The sequence below is a fragment of the Alosa pseudoharengus genome, unplaced genomic scaffold (assembly GCF_046254945.1).
Source record: "Alosa pseudoharengus isolate Yale_2024_CS ecotype anadromous, Long Island Sound unplaced genomic scaffold, YU_APseudo_1.1 YU_APseudo_1.1_scf_7, whole genome shotgun sequence".
NCBI classification, from domain to species: Eukaryota; Metazoa; Chordata; class Actinopteri; order Clupeiformes; family Clupeidae; genus Alosa; species Alosa pseudoharengus.
The window spans coordinates 32,787,169-32,801,593 of record NW_027468859.1 but is presented as its reverse complement, the minus strand read 5'-3'; the positions used below and the strand labels follow the sequence as shown (position 1 = coordinate 32,801,593).

The 14,425-nt window shown below is 41.3% G+C and overlaps 1 pseudogene; it reads right to left on the bottom strand.

Annotated features, from left to right (window-relative positions):
• Nucleotides 1-2,836: 2,836 nt before the first annotated feature.
• On the bottom strand, nucleotides 2,837-4,042 carry LOC143109376 (protein yippee-like 5 pseudogene; annotated as a pseudogene).
• Between the last annotated feature and the right edge of the window lie 10,383 nt (nucleotides 4,043-14,425).

Here is a 14,425-nt window from a genome sequence, read left to right as displayed (position 1 = left end):
ACTTTCTTCGGGGCTTTACAGTCTTGCTGTGTGCTGTTTCCATACTAAGAACACTTTCTTTAGTCGATCTGTAAAAGTCCATTAGCAGTTGCTGTTGATGAAGATAATACAGACGCTGATGTGCCTTCTTCACCAATTAATTAGTGTATGGTCCGCTTCAGGTGTGCAGTTATATAGTAACATGTGAAACCTTGAATTTCCCCTGGGGATCAATAAAGTATCTATCTATCTCTATCTATCTAACATTTAGGAGGAAGTTGTTGCCCTGGCACTAGTGTGTTAGTCTATACCTCATTCTGATAAGCCTGCTCACTGTTGTCAGAAATGAGGTCAACAACTGCTTTGTCATCAGCAAATTTAACAATGGCATTGGACTCATGTGCAGCCATACAGTCATACTGTAAGTATGTTATATAGGGGATACAGTATGGGGCAAAGAGCACAGCCCCTGTGTTGAGGGTAAGGTACTGTATGAAGAGGTGTGGCTACAAACCCCCTGTTGTAATACATATTATAGAGTGGCCTACACATATTCATACTGAAGGGTTTAGGTACAGGATGTTAGGTTCAATACCGATGTCTACCGAATGTACTGAATGCAGTTTTCAACAATAATCAACAGTAGGCTGCTTGTGAACCATGTTTCAAATTCAAGTTCCCGCACAAACATATTAAATGGCAGGCCATATGTCAGCTTAGTCAATTAACATCAAAAACATTCGACAGCTTTTCAAAATTATATTCCCCTTGCGCATCAGCAATATTGTCAGTTAATTTTAGGCCTGCAGTACAGGCGTACCATACCGAAAATTAACCAAATCGTGGTCTTTCGAATCATTCAAAATCAAGGTTCACTCTAAACCGTGATTTTCGTGTAGGCCTACACCCCTATGGCCTCTATATTGTATTGTGAGGTTGCAGGCAATACCCAACCCCAGAGAGGGCAAATGCATGCATATGTGGTGATATGTGTTGTTGAAAGGTTCTTCAGTGCTCTTTGGTCCAGTGTGTCTATCTTTCCATATGAGGTTGGGGGTCAAGCAGGCAATACATTTGAAGACTTGAGATGCAAAACCCTCTAAATCCGTCTTACAGCTTTTCTTTTAAATAGTATATGAGATAGATTTTTTTTTATCATGCTCCTAAAGGTTTTTGCCTACAAATCAATATTTCAGACCAGAAGAGAGTCATATTTAGCAGGTTTTGAAGCTAAATTATTTGATTAACGTATACTATGTGTGGAGAGCATTCACTCACTATCGTTATCTCATTATTGATGGAGGTGGCGTTTAGACGCCGTTGCATCTGAACTCTTCATTTCCATATTTGCAAATACTGCAAATGTGTAGACCATGGTCTTTGGACAGAAAAAAAGAAGCAATCAAAAGAAAACTCAGATAAATTGTATTATTGGTTTACAATTTAGCCTTGAGCTAGCTAAAACTGACTTTCTGATGTTCTGACTCCTAAATTAAGTGTCGATGTCTCAGAAAGGACGCATCTGCTGTTCATAAAAATTCATCTCTCTCTTAGCTGTCCATTGTGTCCAGTGATAACGCAAGGTGTGGGGTAGGGGGTTTTGACGGCATTCATAGACAGACACACACACACACACACACAATCTCTGATATACTTCCTTGACACAAATTTTGTTTTCCTATTTGACAAGTTCATGAGCATTCTATTACTGTATACACAACACTTATATAGAACAGGTGGATTTTCTTCTGCTCTCACATCTGTCTTGGCAGAGATTGACAGATTTCCTTTGAAAATGTTCAGGTTTTTCTTGGGGATCATGATACCATGCACCTTAATTAGGTTCCAAAGGCCTTTGGGAATACAAATAGCCCCACAATATCACAGCCCCTCCACCACAATTCTCATTACGCATGGGGTTCTTTTCATTCTTCTATGTACACCACCTACACACCTAAAGTGTCTCTTGCCAAAGCGCACAATTTTAATTTCATCTGACAATAGACCACACTTCCAGACAAAGTAACTGTACCATTTAGTAACTCCTTCCATTTACATTTGTAAGTATATGACTAGACAGGCTTTTTGCCTGGCATGTCCTATAAATAAGCTATTAGCAGTGAGGTCACTTTTGAAGATTTTTTGGGGGACTTGGTGACCCCAAGATGATACCTTTTTCTGTAACTCTCCAACAGTGGTTCTTATGGCATTTGTCCAAGCATGTTTATCACATTTCCAATTGATTAGAACCTTTTAATCGTTATTTTAACTGTAAATATAGGCATTTTCAACAAAGTACCTAGTTTGTATAGCCGTTCCCTTGTACAAATGTCAACACACTTTCTTTTTATTTAAATTTAGTGTATTATCTTGTCTTTCCAATGTTGAACATTTGACTAGGGGATTTAGCCTCTGTGTCACTTTCTTTTCATACCTTTGTAAAAAAAAGTCATGAACTACTTCTGAAAGTTAACAGACACTGATTAATTAAAGAAGTTGAAATTAGATAGAAAAATACTTACTTGGGGTGCCAATGATTATGAGCAACGTGTTTTTTTTTTTTATTATTTATTTATTTATGATATTTTCTTACCTGCTTTCCTTCAAGGGTGGATTTGTCCTCTTTGTTTTCATTGTGAGATTTTAGTCAGATTTACCAAAAGTGCCAAATATTCTGGAGGGTACTGTATTCACTACACTACATTCATCTCAAATAAAAACAATGGGTTTACAGTTTATTAAACCATTCAAACATTTTCATGAAGCCAGACTGCCCTGAGTCACTTTGTATCAAAGCACATTATTCATTGATCAAACTGTCTGTTGAGAAAATGACACTAGACAATACTGCATGACATCCAGCAAGAACACACTTTATTAATGAAAACATTAACACAAAGTGCTTTACAATAAAACAATTGGACTAATTAAATTATTTTAGAGGTATAACATATATTTCTAACAGCATTTTGAATCACTAATCACTTTTAGGAAGAGTGAACAATAAAAAGAAAGAAAGAAAGAAAGAAAGAAAGAAAGGGCTTGAAAGAATTATTCTGAGATCCATTTAATGATGTGAGCTCTGGATGGTCATGGGTGATGTAGTCCACGAAGGATACTGATGATTCCTTACATATTTCCTCCACATGCAAGTCCCATGGAGAGCATATGGACACTAGGACAGCCAAACTGAGCCGACAGGCACAAGGCAGCTAGAATGGAATCTCCCCTGTCTGATGCCTATATATACAGCACACTATTGAGGGTCCTTGGCCAGCACTGTGGCCCCAATACATTTGGCAGATCTCTAACCTACCTGTACTGCCTGGTCCTTTTGAGGCTTGTGATCGGATGCATTCTACGGAGAGCACTAGGAACGAAGTCCTCTTTGATAAGACTCCAAGACATCAGGAAGGGTCGCCTAAGGGACTGCTGGTCTCAAGCCAAAGTCACTGCATCTCTAGACACACAGAAATAGAAAGCGCACACACTGCAGGATGGCACTGAAGGAAACTGGTCTTCACAGAGAGTGTGTGTGTGTGTGTGTGTGTGTGTGTGTCTGTGTAGATGTGTGTGTGTGTGTGTGGCAAGGGCATCTGAATGGCAAACTGAAGATGGCTGAGAGGAGGTCAGATAAGGATAAGGGCAGAGGGGGCAGGAGCTGGCCTCAGGAGTTGTCTGAGGGCACGTGCTCCTCGAAGCCCTCGCTCTCCCGCACCAGCGCCCGCTCCAGGATCACGCGGCCCTCCTTGTAGCGCTGGCTGTCCTCGGTGGCGAACACGTAGATCCAGCCCAGCTTGCTGTTGCAGTTCTTGCAGCTGACGTCTCGCACCATGTGTCGCCCGGTCAGCATCACCCGGTCCTGCACCTCGCTGTATTGCAGGTTCACAACCTGAACAAGCACAGGCACAACCATACACCTCTATGACATACCACACATACAAACGCAACACATAAGCTGCTTTCAAACATGTCCTCCGCACTATATGAGGATCTTTGTCAAATGGATGTCTGACCCTTCGGGTGATTCAAGTATGATGCTTACATGCGGACATTATGCGGTCATATGTGTGAACGACACCGACGCACATGAACAGAATCTCCGCGTGGTTGAACAGGTTGAACGTGGTTGAACTCGCACATGAACAGAATCCCGCCATGTTCTTTGCTTCGTTCAGACACGAGCTCATTTACATAATGTCCGTCAGAAATACTAGGAGGGGAGTAGTGTAACAGCTGGCTAAGTTCAGAGTTCCAAACGTCCGGTTATGGTGTTCAGATATACAGCCCAACCGCTTGATATCCGCCGACTTAAACCTATGCCTGAAAGCAGCTATAGACTTGTGCATGGGCTATGGGGGATCAAGAAATGACAACACTGATGTTGCAGAACTATGAAGCCAAATACTCTGAGGATAAGCTGTTGTTACGCAAGGTGTGGGGTAGGGGGTTTTGACAGCATTCATAGACAGACACACACACACACACACACAATCTCTGATATACTTCCTTGACACAAATTTTGTTTTCCTGTTTGACAAGTTCATGAGTATTCTATTACTGTATACACAACACTTATTTTCTTCTGCTCTCACGCCACCAGTTTCACGTCTACTTGTATGCATGGTTGAGAGCCGCATTTGTACAGACATCAATGCGAATCTTCCGGCGTTTCATAAAGTTCTGGGTGCTTAGCCTTGAGCTTTGAACTACCAAGTTCAAAGAAAAATAAATACTAATAAAAAAAATACTAATATGCTTTATATGGCAGGCAGTTGTGCCTTTACAGTACCCTCCATAATTATTAGCACCTTTGCTAAAGTGGACTAAAAACAGGTATAAAAAATGATTTGTTGGTGATTTATTGTAATTTTACAATACAAATAATGAGGAAAAATCCAACCTTGAAGGGAAGCTGATTTATTTTGAGAAAAAGAAAAGTCTCATAAAGAAATACATATTTTTAACAAAAAAACGTTGCTCATTGACCTGATTAATGATTCAATCATGATTCACTTATAGGGCTCTATCGTGCGTCTCAGCGCAATTGACTTTGTATACTCGTGCTTTTGTCTTTCCTATTTTGCAGTCAGCGCATATTGGAATTTTCCCTCCACAGGTACGTGCCTGTAAATTAGGGAATTCGATTGCGCCCACCGGGGCGGTTCAGCGAAAAGACGGGGCGTGTTCCGGCGCAAACGTTCACTGTTGATATTTTGCAGTTTCAGAAAACAATTTCGCCACAGACCAGGAACTCCCTGTTCTAAAGTCTGTGGCGCAAATGCAGATGCTATTTTAAGGGCGCATGCATGACCACAGGCCTGCATGAAATAATGTGTTGCACACCAATCTACAGACACCCCCATGCACACATTCAAAGCCTTGATAATATTTGTCCATTTCCCGGTTTTGTTCGTGCATTGGTGACCTAAAAATTTAGTAGCCTATATAGTACAACATCTACATGCAATATCTTTACAACAACAACGCCTATTTTGGACAACTTCATACAGCGCAGCGAAGCGGCGGTCATATAGGTTTAGTCAGATTTTTTTTTTTTTTTCGCATGCCCAAATTTCCGTCAAGGATTTCCGGGACACTGAAAGACCGGGGTACACGAAACTTGGTGGGCATGTAACCCCACATGGATAGCATGGAACCATCATTTTCGTTTTGATCTGTAGCCCCCCCGCTGGACTGGACCCCCCGAAAGGAGGGTAGGGCAGACACAGTTTTCTGTGAATATCTCGAGAACCATAGGGTTTAGGAGGACCATTATTTTTTTTGTATGTTGATCTCAAGGGGCCATGTCAATCCATTCCATAACCACTCATTTCATGTATAGCGCCACCTAGTTAAACACAAAAAAGTAAAAATGAGGTGTTGTAATCGCAGGTACCTGTGACCTAACATAGTCAAAACTGCACGAAATTGGAAGTGTAGGATCATTATGACACCCTCTGTATGCACGCCAAGTTTCGTGGAATTCTGTTCATAGGGAGCCACACAATAAATTAATTTATGTTACTATACACCAACTGGCCTGTAGGTGGCCGGAGACAGTTTTCTGGGAATATCTCGAGAACCGTAGGGCCTAGGAGGTCCACCTTTTTTATGTATGTTGGTCTTAAGGGGGCATGTCAACTCATCCCATTACCACTTATTTCATGTATAGCGCCACCTAGTAAAAATTAAAAAGCAAAAAATTAGGTGTCTTCATCACAATATCTCTGGCTGACAAGGTCAAAACTGCACGAAATTAAAAGTGTAGGATCATTATGACACCCTCCGAATGCATGCCAAGTTTTGTGTACTTTCGTTCATGGGGGGCCTTACAATAAAATAATGTATATGTGTACATTTAGTGACGTACACCAACAAGGATTCCCGGGACACTGAAAGACCGGGGTACACAAAACTTGGTGGGCATCAGGGCCGTTTCAAGGAATTTGGGGGCCCCAAGCAAAATGGACATGGAGGCCTCCCCCCCACACACACCGCACGCAAAGCCTACAGGAACCACAGCATAGCCATACAGTTTAAGTTCACCCACACTTTATATAAATAAAAAATTTTGACAGTGCAAATACTGCTGTTGCATATATATATTGTGCATTAGTTTTGAACATTTTGAACATTTGCAAAAACACCACCATACCATAAAATCCAATGTCAGCTTCTTCCTCATGAATGGAGGATGAAGTTGATGGTGTACCAGCGCCCGCTCCAGGATCACGCGGCCCTCCTTGTAGCGCTGGCTGTCCTCGGTGGCGAACACGTAGATCCAGCCCAGCTTGCTGTTGCAGTTCTTGCAGCTGACGTCTCGCACCATGTGTCGCCCGGTCAGCATCACCCGGTCCTGCACCTCGCTGTATTGCAGGTTCACAACCTGAACAAGCACAGGCACAACCATACACCTCTATGACATACCACACATACAAACGCAACACATAAGCTGCTTTCAAACATGTCCTCCGCACTATATGAGGATCGATCTTTGTCAAATGGATGTCTGACCCTTCGGGTGATTCAAGTATGATGCTTACATGCGGACATTATGCGGTCATATGTGTGAACGACACCGACGCACATGAACAGAATCTCCGCGTGGTTGAACAGGTTGAACGTGGTTGAACTCGCACATGAACAGAATCCCGCCATGTTCTTTGCTTCGTTCAGACACGAGCTCATTTACATAATGTCCGTCAGAAATACTAGGAGGGGAGTAGTGTAACAGCTGGCTAAGTTCAGAGTTCCAAACGTCCGGTTATGGTGTTCAGATATACAGCCCAACCGCTTGATATCCGCCGACTTAAACCTATGCCTGAAAGCAGCTATAGACTTGTGCATGGGCTATGGGGGATCAAGAAATGACAACACTGATGTTGCAGAACTATGAAGCCAAATACTCTGAGGATAAGCTGTTGTTACGCAAGGTGTGGGGTAGGGGGTTTTGACAGCATTCATAGACAGACACACACACACACACACACAATCTCTGATATACTTCCTTGACACAAATTTTGTTTTCCTGTTTGACAAGTTCATGAGTATTCTATTACTGTATACACAACACTTATTTTCTTCTGCTCTCACGCCACCAGTTTCACGTCTACTTGTATGCATGGTTGAGAGCCGCATTTGTACAGACATCAATGCGAATCTTCCGGCGTTTCATAAAGTTCTGGGTGCTTAGCCTTGAGCTTTGAACTACCAAGTTCAAAGAAAAATAAATACTAATAAAAAAAATACTAATATGCTTTATATGGCAGGCAGTTGTGCCTTTACAGTACCCTCCATAATTATTAGCACCTTTGCTAAAGTGGACTAAAAACAGGTATAAAAAATGATTTGTTGGTGATTTATTGTAATTTTACAATACAAATAATGAGGAAAAATCCAACCTTGAAGGGAAGCTGATTTATTTTGAGAAAAAGAAAAGTCTCATAAAGAAATACATATTTTTAACAAAAAAACGTTGCTCATTGACCTGATTAATGATTCAATCATGATTCACTTATAGGGCTCTATCGTGCGTCTCAGCGCAATTGACTTTGTATACTCGTGCTTTTGTCTTTCCTATTTTGCAGTCAGCGCATATTGGAATTTTCCCTCCACAGGTACGTGCCTGTAAATTAGGGAATTCGATTGCGCCCACCGGGGCGGTTCAGCGAAAAGACGGGGGGGGGGGTTCCGGCGCAAACGTTCACTGTTGATATTTTGCAGTTTCAGAAAACAATTTCGCCACAGACCAGGAACTCCCTGTTCTAAAGTCTGTGGCGCAAATGCAGATGCTATTTTAAGGGCGCATGCATGACCACAGGCCTGCATGAATGAATGTGTTGCACACCAATCTACAGACACCCCCATGCACACATTCAAAGCCTTGATAATATTTGTCCATTTCCCGGTTTTGTTCGTGCATTGGTGACCTAAAAATTTAGTAGCCTATATAGTACAACATCTACATGCAATATCTTTACAACAACAACGCCTATTTTGGACAACTTCATACAGCGCAGCGAAGCGGCGGTCATATAGGTTTAGTCAGATTTTTTTTTTTTTTTCGCATGCCCAAATTTCCGTCAAGGATTTCCGGGACACTGAAAGACCGGGGTACACGAAACTTGGTGGGCATGTAACCCCACATGGATAGCATGGAACCATCATTTTCGTTTTGATCTGTAGCCCCCCCGCTGGACTGGACCCCCCGAAAGGAGGGTAGGGCAGACACAGTTTTCTGTGAATATCTCGAGAACCATAGGGTTTAGGAGGACCATTATTTTTTTTGTATGTTGATCTCAAGGGGCCATGTCAATCCATTTCATAACCACTCATTTCATGTATAGCGCCACCTAGTTAAACACAAAAAAGTAAAAATGAGGTGTTGTAATCGCAGGTACCTGTGACCTAACATAGTCAAAACTGCACGAAATTGGAAGTGTAGGATCATTATGACACCCTCTGTATGCACGCCAAGTTTCGTGGAATTCTGTTCATAGGGAGCCACACAATAAATTAATTTATGTTACTATACACCAACTGGCCTGTAGGTGGCCGGAGACAGTTTTCTGGGAATATCTCGAGAACCGTAGGGCCTAGGAGGTCCACCTTTTTTATGTATGTTGGTCTTAAGGGGGCATGTCAACTCATCCCATTACCACTTATTTCATGTATAGCGCCACCTAGTAAAAATTAAAAAGCAAAAAATTAGGTGTCTTCATCACAATATCTCTGGCTGACAAGGTCAAAACTGCACGAAATTAAAAGTGTAGGATCGATCATTATGACACCCTCCGAATGCATGCCAAGTTTTGTGTACTTTCGTTCATGGGGGGCCTTACAATAAAATAATGTATATGTGTACATTTAGTGACGTACACCAACAAGGATTCCCAGGACACTGAAAGACCGGGGTACACAAAACTTGGTGGGCATCAGGGCCGTTTCAAGGAATTTGGGGGCCCCAAGCAAAATGGACATGGAGGCCTCCCCCCCACACACACCGCACGCAAAGCCTACAGGAACCACAGCATAGCCATACAGTTTAAGTTCACCCACACTTTATATAAATAAAAAATTTTGACAGTGCAAATACTGCTGTTGCATATATATATTGTGCATTAGTTTTGAACATTTTGAACATTTGCAAAAACACCACCATACCATAAAATCCAATGTCAGCTTCTTCCTCATGAATGGAGGATGAAGTTGATGGTGTACCTGGGAAGATAATTGAAAAAAAATCTGAAATTACCTGTGAAGTACGTTTGACCATTTCACTGTTAGCATATTGGCAAAGGTCATTAACAGCTCAGCTCAGTGAGAGAAATTCATTCTACCTTCATCAGTGGAGGTATCCTTAGGAAGAGCCTGAGGGCTGAGAAATTTAAGCAAAGCACCTTGAGGGAGAAAGAAAAGATATGTTAGCATTTCCATATTTTGATATTTAGAAGGGATGCGGCTGCTTTCACCAATGCTTACTGTAAAAACACCCCAAGCTAATGTTATACATTAACCTAGGCCTACTTGTAGCTTAACATAGCATTTAAGCATGCTGCTGTTTGAGAATTAGACAGACGCACCTTGTGCTTTAAAGACAGCTGGCGTCCAGTCTGCTTTGATGCACGGAATTTATCGTGTGGTTTTCCTAACCCCCATTTGGTAAATAGATTATCACGGTAGAATAGTTAGTATAGCAGAGAAGCTATGCCACTTTCATCAAAACCTATTACAAAGCTATAGCAATGTTATGTCATTAAATACGATAAACTGTGATTCTGGAACAGATCTGCGTCTTCCTTATCCTTTCGGGAAAAAAAGTTGCGCTAACTGTTCTAGTTTGTTACAAGCAGCATAGGCCGTCAGGCAGGTAGTTAACATAAACATTTTTTGCTAGGCTAGCCTTCCTGCTGCGACATTACACCATTACAAGTAGAGCTATTTTATCCAGTGTAATTTATCACTTACCACTCTCTTGTTTTTTCTTGTCATCCTCTTCCTTTCTCTTCTTTCTTTTCTGGCTTCCGGACGCATAACTCCGCTTCATTATGACTGCCTGTTTTATATTTTCGTGGCAGCAGAGATCACAAACCTGGCTGGCTGGCTGCTGTCAGCAACTACTTAGAGGGCCCCCCTTGAGGGGGATCCCGGTATTGCCGGTAACAATGTCGTTGCACTTCACTGCATTGACTATCAAAGGGGCGCTCACAGTTTGTCGTTGCATTTTATTCTTAATCAGTCGTTGTCTTGGGGCCCCTGGCCAGCTCGGGGCCCCAAGCAATTGCTTGGTTTGCTTGCCTTCTAGCGACGGGCCTGGTGGGCATGTAACCCCACATGGATAGCATGGAACCGTCATTTTTCGTTTTGATCTGTAGCCCCCCCCCGCTGGACTGGACCCCCCGAAAGGAGGGTAGGGCAGACCCAGTTCTCTGTGAATATCTTGAGAACTGTAGGGAATAGGATTACCATTTTTTTCCGTATGTTTGCCTCCAGGGGTCATGTTAACCCATTTCATCTGCACACATGTGCACAAACAGATACACACACACACACACACACACATACATTCACAGTAATCATACGTATGACACATACTCACACAGTAGACATATGTACGCTTGCATACACAGGCACATAAGCAGGCACACACACAAGCACGCACACACACACACACACACACATAACATAAACATGTACATGCACACATGCACACAATTCAAGAATTTCTCAGAATTATGAACAGGCAAGATGGAGGTGGGGTTGTATAAAATGAATTTTACATGTGAAATCTATGAACTAATCATGTTTTGGTACTTGTTGTCTAGCAGATATCAGTGAGAATTGAGTGTGGATAATGCAATTTAGTGAGACAGTTAGAATCATATAGGCCTTTCAGCGTGATTTATTTTTGTGGAAAAAATTTGCTGGACTGGGCGGCGGTCATATTTTGTACTGCTCTGCGGTACATCTAGTTCCAGCTGCGCTAAGGTTTTAAGCACCACAATTTTGCATACCTTGTTGTAGCCCATCTGAAATAACTCCAAGCTTTGTTATGTTCCCTCCAATCGATCCTTTCGTTATTTTCAAAAAACGTTTTATATCCATTATGGCCTTAAAGTCTTGAGTTAGAATTAGCTTAAATCAGCTTTTATGTGCTGTTAACCAGCAAATAGTACAAGAAAGCAGCAAGTATGGCTACAATTTCTGTAGTTGCTGCACCCATTCATTGTTATTCTCTCTCCTGCTCAACCGAATGTTGTGCGTGCATTAAGTTGATGATAGTGTTGACAAACTCTACTTAACAGAAAATATTGTAAATAGCCTACTGTCATGCAGTGAATGGGATATACTGTGCAGAGTTGAAAGTTAGGTCAACTTGGAAACTCTTTCTCACAGGCCGCCTGTGCTGCGCAACGCACACTTGTCACTCATCTTTACAAAGTAGTTACCATTTCGGTAACCCATACATAATTTCAAAGAAAAATATTACTACTCGAGGGAAATCAGTGTGGTGTCCATTAAGATGCGAAAAAACTAGGCATAAATCTAGCGTACACATTTTCACGAATCACGGATGTGTTGATGACATAAATTAGGAAATATTAGATGACTTAAAGGAGCCGTATGTAAGAAAAATATTTAAATTAATCATAAAATGGCCCTGATATTTCACTAGACATGAAGAAATCATGTTCATTTAAAATACTTATATCACTGACAACAGTAGTCCGGCCAGGATATTGTCATTTAAAAAGTGAAGTTGCAGCCCTCAACTGATGTTGATGTTGTGTTGTCATGTCATGTTGTGTTTTGGCCTGATGCGCCACCCTCCACCTATCTACTAATCACGAAGTCAGTAGTGTTTCGCCATCCAGGTTGGCAACCTCGAGTCAGGGGGGAGGGCGAGGGGATACACCGCTCTTCAGTATTTTGAAAGTGATTGCAGTACCAGTTTTGGCCACAATCTTACATATGGTTCCTTTAAGGAGATTGAATTGCATGCTGATGCCATTTAACCCAAATGCCCCAGCGGCAGCACGGGAGAGAAGAGATTAACTGACAGAAGATATGCATTGTCTATAGAGAGGTAATGTTAGATTACATTGTACATAGCAAAAATATCACCATGCATTCATAATCTCGTGATTCAGTGAGAGTGATCCCAAAACATCGGAAAGTATGTCTATGTGACAATTACATTTTGTCAAGAGGAAAAAGCGCTAGACGCTCCTGGCTGTGCCTGGCAAATATCCACCATAATAGCAATTAGCTATGGAACAAGCGTGCCTGTTGTTAAAGGGAATGTGAGATGACGCCCTGATTGGTTTATTGCATGTTACGACCAAACCACACCTATGATTAATGTAGCTACTTCAGACCACCCCATTTTAGATTTGCGTCGGGCGCAACAGTCAAATATCCCACCGGTAAAATAGCATCAGCGCCCAAGATCCGCCCACAAAGTGACTTGCGTTTTGTGCAAAGACACTTCCGTTTCAGACCGTTAAAATATAGCCCTTAGTGTCTTGGCAGAGATTGACAGATTTCCTTTGAAAATGTTCAGGTGTTTCTTGTGGATCATGATACCATGCACCTTAATTAGGTTCCAAAGGCCTTTGGGAATACAAATAGCCCCACAATATCACAGCCCCTCCACCACAATTCTCATTACGCATGGGGTTTTTTTCATTCTTCTATGTACACCTACACACCTAAAGTGTCTCTTGCCAAAGAGCGCAATTTTCATTTCATCTGACAATAGACCACACTTCCAGACAAAGTAACTGTACCATTTAGTAACTCCTGCCATTTACATTTGTAAGTAAATGACTAGACAGGCTTTTTACCTGGCATGTCCTATAAATAATCTATTAGCAGTGAGGTCACTTTTGAAGATTTTTGGGGGGACTTGGTGACCCCAAGATGATACCTTTTTCTGTAACTCTCCAACAGTGGTTCTTATGGCATTTGTCCAAGCATGTTTATCACATTTCCAATTGATTAGAACCTTTTAATCATTATTTTAACTGTAAATATAGGCATTTTCAACAAAGTACCTAGTTTGTATAGCCGTTCCCTTATGTACAAATGTCAACACACTTTCTTTTTATTTAAATTTAGTGTATTATCTTGTCTTTCCAATGTTGAACATTTGACTAGGGGATTTAGCCTCTGTGTCACTTTCTTTTCATACCTTTGTGAAAAAAAGTCATGAACTACTTCTGAAAGTTAACAGACACTCTGATTAATTAAAGAAGTTGAAATTAGATAGAAAAATACTTACTTGGGGTGCCAATGATTATGAGCAACGTGTTTTTTTTTTAATTATTTATTTATTTATGATATTTTCTTACCTGCTTTCCTTCAAGGGTGGATTTGTCCTCTTTGTTTTCATTGTGAGATTTTAGTCAGATTTACCAAAAGTGCCAAATATTCTGGAGGGTACTGTATTCCAGGCACGGCGCCAGGATTCCAGTTTTGGATGGGCCAGACCAATTGTGGGTGGGCCTTAAAAAAAACTTTATCAAATCACTGTTTAACCTAATAAAAATGACTGACTAATATACTGTTATATTATTTGTGCTTACATAATAGAGATTTGAATAGCTTGATGCTCTTTAAATAGTTTGTTGCATTGTAAAAAGGACGGACGTACCTATCCTCGATCACTGTCCTTGGTTCTGACCAAATAAGAGCGCTTTGGAATCTCCATTACGCACCATACCTGCTGGCTGTGCTTTAGCGCATCTCTCGAATAGACCTAAGGCCTATAGGCTGTAAAAGTGGGAATCTAATATTTCCCCCAAACATAGTTTAGTTCTGCTTGTATAACATGAGGTCGAATATTTCATTTGTTTTAGGTTTTCAACAATACAGATCAACTGCCCGACAGTTTCAATCAATATGCAGGGCAGTTGAAAACATTCGGGCATAGCCCATAGAG